Source organism: Loxodonta africana, chromosome 23, assembly GCF_030014295.1.
Source record: "Loxodonta africana isolate mLoxAfr1 chromosome 23, mLoxAfr1.hap2, whole genome shotgun sequence".
Lineage (NCBI taxonomy): Eukaryota > Metazoa > Chordata > Mammalia > Proboscidea > Elephantidae > Loxodonta > Loxodonta africana.
The window spans coordinates 23,710,188-23,717,901 of NC_087364.1; positions in this window are offsets into that span (position 1 = coordinate 23,710,188).

Consider the following 7,714-nt stretch of genomic DNA (forward strand, 5'->3'; position numbering starts at 1 on the left):
TGACTCAACAGCACCCAAAAACAACACTTGTAGTATATTTATGTCTTTCCTCCTTGTAATGCTTATAATTTCTGCTCTATAGATATTATCAGTGCTTAGATATTCATCACTGTTATACCTTCATTGTGACTTGAACATTATAAATTGCTGTTTTTGATCTTGTATAATACTTTTTCACCTGAATTCCATCATATCTGATATTAAGTCTCTTTTCATTTATATTTGCCTGGACTACTTTTGCCCATTCTTTATTTTCGGAAACACACTTTTAGGTATGTATCATGCATAGCATGGAGTTCAGATCTGCTTTTTCAACTAAAAGTCTTTTCTATTAAAAAGTAAGTTAATACTTTAGGTGAAGGGAAAGACAACACACAATACAGGAGAGGTCAGCATAACTAGACTAAACCAAAAGCAAAGAAGTTTCCTGAATAAACTGAATGCTTCAAAGGCCAGCGTAGCAGGGGCAGGGGTTTGGGGCCCATGGTTTCAGGGGACATCTAAGTCAACTGGCATAATAAAATCTGTTAAGAGAACAGTCTGCATCCCACTTTGGAGAGTGGCTTCTGGGGTCTTAAACGCTAGCAAGCAGCCATCTAAGATGCATCATTTGGTCTCAACCCACCTGGATCAAAGGAGAATGAAGAATACGAAGGACACGAGGTAATTAACGAGCCCAAGAGACGGAAAGGGCCACATAAACCAGAGAGTACGTCAGCCTGAGACCAGAAGAACTAGATGACACCTGGCTACAACAGATGACTGCCGTGCCAGGGAACACAACAGAGAACCCCTGAGGGAGCAGGAGAGCAGTGGGATGTAGACCCCAAATTTTCATAAAAAGACCAGACTTAATGGTCTGACTGAGACTGGAAGGACCCCAGTGGTCATGGCTCCCAGACTTTCTGTTGGCCCAGGACAGGAACCATTCCCAAAGCCAACTCTTCAGACAGGGATTGGGCTGGACAATGGGATGGAGACGGATGCTGGTGAGGAGTGAGCTTCTTGGATCAGGTGGACACTTGAGACTATGTTGGCATCTCCTGTCTGGAAGGGAGATGAGAGGGCAGAGGGGGTTAGAAGCTGGTGGAATGGACACAGAGAGAGTAGAGGGAGGCAGTGGGCTGTCTCATTAGGGGGAGAGCAATTGGGAGTATGTAGCAAGGTGTATATATGATTTTGTGTGAGAGGCTAACTTGATTTGTAAACTTTTACTTAAAGTACAATAAAAAAATTTTTTTAAAAAGTAAGTTAAGAAGATGGCGGACTAGGCAGACGCTACCTCGGATCCCTCTTACAACAAAGACACGGAAAAACAAGTGAATCGATCACATACATAACAATCTACGAACCCTGAACAACAAACACAGATTTAGAGACGGAGAACGAACTAATACGGGGAAGCAACGATTGTTTCCAGAGCCTGGAGCCAGCGTAACAGTCAGGTACGGCACAAGCACAGAGAGCTACTCCACCCCCCTGAACTAACCCCGGGAGGGGGACCAGCCGGTTCCACGGGCAGCGGGGGTCGCAGCCCGTAGGAGAAGTCCCCGGGAGGCAGTGACTGGTCTTGGAGCAGAAAGAGCAGCGTCTGAGCCGGGGAACCATCCCGCAGGGATTTGGACTGGACGCAGGTACGGCATAAACACGGAGAGTTGCTCCACCCCCCTGAACTAACCCCGGGAAGGGGACCAGCCGGGTCGCGTGGGCGGCGTGGGACGCAGCCGGTAGGAGAAGTCCCTGGGAAGCAGTGACTGGTATTGGAGCGGGGAGAACAGCGTCCCAGCTGGGACACTCGGTCACGGCACAAGCACGGGGAGCTGCTCCACCCATCTGAACTAACCCCGGGAGGAGGCCCAACTGGCTCTCGGGTGTGGCACAGCCATGCAGCTGGAGGGACCAGAAGTCCCCGGGAGGCAGCGACTGATTTTGGAGTCGAGGGTGCACCGTCCCAGTAGGGGAGCCTTGACGCTGGGTGTGGGGCTGGAAGCGGAGGATCTGACCGTGACTCCAGTGGGCCAGACCCCCCGGGGGCAATCTCCACACAGCCAGCACACATAGGCGACGCACCCCACGGGAATCTCAGATATAATAGTCATTCCAAGCAAAACAAGCAACTCTGGCTATATTCTGAGGTGCTACTCTCCTATCTCTCTGTTCCCTCCCCCACCCTCCCCAGGCGGCTTCATTAACATCTGAATAGCCTGAGCCAGAGGGAGAACTCTGATAGGGATCTGACTGCATTTTTTTTTAGCGGATTTTCTGGAAAAACTAGTTTCCCAGTGATGGCTCGGAGACAACAATCCATATCAAACCACTTAAAGAAGCAGACCATGACAGCTTCTCTAACCCCCCAAACAAAAGAATCAAAATCTTTCCCAAATGAAGATACAATCTTGGAATTATCAGATACAGAATATAAAAAACTAATTTACAGAATGCTTAATGATATCACAAATGAAATTAGGATAACTGCAGAAAAAGCCAAGGAACACACTGATAAAACTGTTGAAGAACTCAAAAAGATTATTCAAGAACATAGTGGAAAAATTAATAAGTTGCAAGAATCCATAGAGAGACAACATGTAGAAATCCAAAAGATTAACAATAAAATTACAGAATTAGACAACGCACTAGAAAGTCAGAGGAGCAGACTCGAGCAATTAGAATGCAGACTGGGACATCTGGAGGACCAGGGAATCAACACCAACATAGCTGAAAAAAAATCAGATAAAAGAATTAAAAAAAATGAAGAAACCCTAAGAATTATGTGGGACTCTATCAAGAAGGATAACCTGCGGGTGATTGGAGTCCCAGAACAGGGAGGGGGGACAGAAAACACAGAGAAAATAGTTGAAGAACTCCTGACAGAAAACTTCCCTGACATCATGAAAGACGAAAGGATATCTATCCAAGATGCTCATCGAACCCCATTTAAGATTGATACAAAAAGAAAAACACCAAGACACATTATCATCAAACTCACCAAAACCAAAGATAAACAGAAAATTTTAAAAGCAGCCAGGGAGAAAAGAAAGGTTTCCTTCAAGGGAGAATCAATAAGAATATGTTCTGACTACTCAGCTGAAACCATGCAGGCAAGAAGGGAATGGGACGACATATACAGAACACTGAAGGAGAAAAACTGCCAGCCAAGGATCATATATCCAGCAAAACTCTCTCTGAAATATGAAGGCGAAATTAAGATATTTACAGACAAACACAGGTTTAGAGAATTTGCAAAAACCAAACCAAAGCTACAAGAAATACTAAAGGATATTGTTTGGTCAGAGAACCAATAATATCAGATATCAGCACAACACAAGGTCACAAAACAGAACGTCCTGATATCAACTCAAATAGGGAAATCACAAAAACAAACAAATTAAGATTAATTTTAAAAAAAAAAGTACACATAAAAGGGAATCATGGAAGTCAATAGGTAAAAGATCACAATAATCAAAAAGAGGGACTAAATACAGGAGGCATTGAACTGCCATATGGAGAGTGATACAAGGCGATATAGAACAATACAAGTTAGGTTTTTACTTAGAAAAATAGGGGTAAATAATAAGGTAACCACAAAAAGGTATAACAACTCTATAACTCAAGATAAAAACCAAGAAAAACGTAACGACTCAACTAACATAAAGTCAAGCACTATGAAAATGAGGATCTCACAATTTACTAAGAAAAACGCCTCAGCACAAAAAAGTATGTGGAAAAATGAAATTGTCAACAACACACATAAAAAGGCATCAAAATGACAGCACTAAAAACTTATTTATCTATAATTACCCTGAATGTAAATGGACTAAATGCACCAATAAAGAGACAGAGAGTCACAGAGTGGATAAAGAAACACGATCCATCTATATGCTGCCTACAAGAGACACACCTTAGACTTAGAGACACAAACAAACTAAAGCTCAAAGGATGGAAAAAAATATATCAAGCAAACAATAAGCAAAAAAGAAGAGGAGTAGCAATATTAATTTCTGACAAAATAGACTTCAGACTTAAATCCACCACAAAGGATAAAGAAGGACACTATATAATGATAAAAGGGACAATTGATCAGGAAGACATAACCATATTAAATATTTACGCACCCAATGACAGGGCTGCAAGGTACATAAATCAAATTTTAACAGAATTGAAAAGCGAGATAGATACCTCCACAATTATAGTAGGAGACTTCAACACACCACTTTTGGAGAAGGACAGGACATCCAGTAAGAAGCTCAACAGAGACACGGAAGATCTAATTACAACAATCAACCAACTTGACCTCATTGACTTATACAGAACTCTCCACCCAACTGCTGCAAAATATACTTTTTTTTCTAGCACACATGGAACATTCTCTAGAATAGACCACATATTAGGTCATAAAACAAACCTTTGCAGAGTCCAAAACATTGAAATATTACAAAGCATCTTCTCAGACCACAAGGCAATAAAACTAGAGATCAATAACAGAAAAACTAGGGAAAAGAAATCAAATACTTGGAAAATGAACAATACCCTCCTGAAAAAAGACTGGGTTATAGAAGACATCAAGGAGGGAATAAGGAAATTCATAGAAAGCAACGAGAATGAAAATACTTCCTATCAAAACCTCTGGGACACAGCAAAAGCAGTGCTCAGAGGCCAATTTATATCAATAAATGCACACATACAAAAAGAAGAGAGAGCCAAAATCAGAGAACTGTCCCGACAACTTGAACAAATAGAAAGTGAGCAACAAAAGAATCCATCAGGCACCAGAAGAAAACAAATAATAAAAATTAGAGCTGAACTAAATGAATTAGAGAACAGAAAAACAATTGAAAGAATTAACAAAGCCAAAAGCTGGTTCTTTGAAAAAATTAACAAAATTGATAAACCATTGGCTAGACTGACTAAAGAAATACAGGAAAGGAAACAAATAACCCGAATAAGAAATGAGAAGGACCACATCACAACAGAACCAAATGAAATTAAAAGAATCATTTCAGATTATTATGAAAAATTGTACTCTAACAAATTTGAAAACCTAGAAGAAATGGATGAATTCCTGGAAAAACACTACCTACCTAAACTAACACATTCAGAAGTAGAACAACTAAATAGACCCATAACAAAAAAAGAGATTGAAACGGTAATCAAAAAACTCCCAACAAAAAAAAGCCCTGGCCCGGACGGCTTCACTGCAGAGTTCTACCAAACTTTCAGAGAAGAGTTAACACCACTACTACTAAAGGTATTCCAAAGCATAGAAAATGACGGAATACTACCCAACTCATTCTATGAAGCCACCATCTCCCTGATACCAAAACCAGGTAAAGACATTACAAAAAAAGAAAATTAGAGACCTATATCCCTCATGAACATTGATGCAAAAATCCTCAACAAAATTCTAGCCAATAGAATCCAACAACACATCAAAAAAATAATTCACCCTGATCAAGTGGGATTTATACCAGTTTTTTTATGCAAGGCTGGTTTAATATCAGAAAAACCATTAATGTAATCCATCACATAAATAAAACAAAAGACAAAAACCACATGATCTTATCAATTGATGCAGAAAAGGCATTTGACAAAGTCCAACACCCATTCATGATAAAAACTCTTACCAAAATAGGAATTGAAGGAAAATTCCTCAACATAATAAAGGGCATCTATGCAAAGCCAACAGCCAATATCACTCTAAATGGAGAGAACCTGAAAGCATTTCCCTTGAGAATGGGAACCAGACAAGGATGCCCTTTATCACCGCTCTTATTCAACATCGTGTTGGAAGTCTTAGCCAGGGCAATTAGGCTAGACAAAGAAATAAAAGGTATCCGGATTGGCAAGGAAGAAGTAAAGTTATCACTATTTGCAGATGACATGATTATATACACAGAAAACCCTAAGGAATCCTGCAGAAAACTACTGAAACTAATAGAAGAGTTTGGCAGAGTCTCAGGTTATAAAATAAACATACAAAAATCACTTGGATTCCTCTACATCAACAAAAAGAACACCGAAGAGGAAATAACCAAATCAATACCATTCACAGTAGCCCCCAAGAAGATAAGATACTTAGGAATAAATCTTATCAAGGATGTAAAAGACCTATACAAAGAAAACTACAAAGCTCTACTACAGGAAATTCAAAAGGACATACTTAAGTGGAAAAACATACCCTGCTCATGGATAGGAAGACTTAACATAGTAAAAATGTCTATTCTACCAAAAGCCATCTATACATTTAACGCACTTCCGATCCAAATTCCAATGTCATATTTTAAGGGGATAGAGAAACAAATCACCAATTTCATATGGAAGGGAAAGAAGCCCCGGATAAGCAAAGCACTACTGAAAAAGAAGAAGAAAGTGGGAGGCCTCACCTTACCTGACTTCAGAACCTATTATACAGCCACAGTAGTCAAAACAGCCTGGTATTGGTACAACAACAGACACATAGACCAATGGAACAGAATTGAGAACCCAGACATAGATCCATCCACGTATGAGCAGCTGATATTTGACAAAGGACCAGTGTCAATTAACTGGGGAAAAGATAGCCTTTTTAACAAATGGTGCTGGCATAACTGGATATCCATTTGCAAAAAAATGAAACAGGACCCATACCTCACACCATGCACAAAAACTAACTCCAAGTGGATCAAAGACCTAAACATAAAGACTAAAACGATAAAGATCATGGAAGAAAAAATTGGGACAACCCTAGGAGCCCTAATACAAGGTATAAACAGAATACAAAACATTACCAAAAATGATGAAGAGAAACCCGATAACTGGGAGCTCCTAAAAATCAAACACCTATGCTCATCTAGAGATTTCTCCAAAAGAGTAAAAAGACCACCTACAGACTGGGAAAGAATTTTCAGCTATGACATCTCCGACCAGCGCCTGATCTCTAAAATCTACATGATTCTGTCAAAACTCAACCACAAAAAGACAAACAACCCAATCAAGAAGTGGGCAAAGGATATGAACACACATTTCACTAAAGAAGATATTCAGGCAGCCAACAGATACATGAGAAAATGCTCTCGATCATTAGCCATTAGAGAAATGCAAATTAAAATTACGATGAGATTCCATCTCACACCAGCAAGGCTGGTATTAATCCAAAAAACACAAAATAATAAATGTTGGAGAGGCTGCGGAGAGATTGGAACTCTCATACACTGCTGGTGGGAATGTAAAATGGTACAACCACTTTGGAAATCTATCTGGCGTTATCTTAAACAGTTAGAAATAGAACTACCATACAACCCAGAAATCCAGCTCCTAGGAATATACCCTAGAGATACAAGAGCCTTCATACAAACAGATATATGCACACCCATGTTTATTGCAGCTCTGTTTACAATAGCAAAAAGCTGGAAGCAACCAAGGTGTCCATCAATGGATGAATGGGTAAATAAATTGTGGTATATTCACACAATGGAATACTACGCATCGATAAAGAACAGTGACGAATCTCTGAAACATTTCATAACATGGAGGAACCTGGAAGGCATTATGCTGAGCGAAATTAGTCAGAGGCAAAAGGACAAATATTGTATAAGACCCCTATTGTAAGATCGTGAGAAATAGTAAACCTGAGAAGAACACATACTTTTGTGGTTACGAGGGGGGGAGGGAGGGAGGGTGGGAGAGGGTTTTTTATTGATTAATCAGTAGATAAGAACTGCTTTAGGTGAAGGGAACG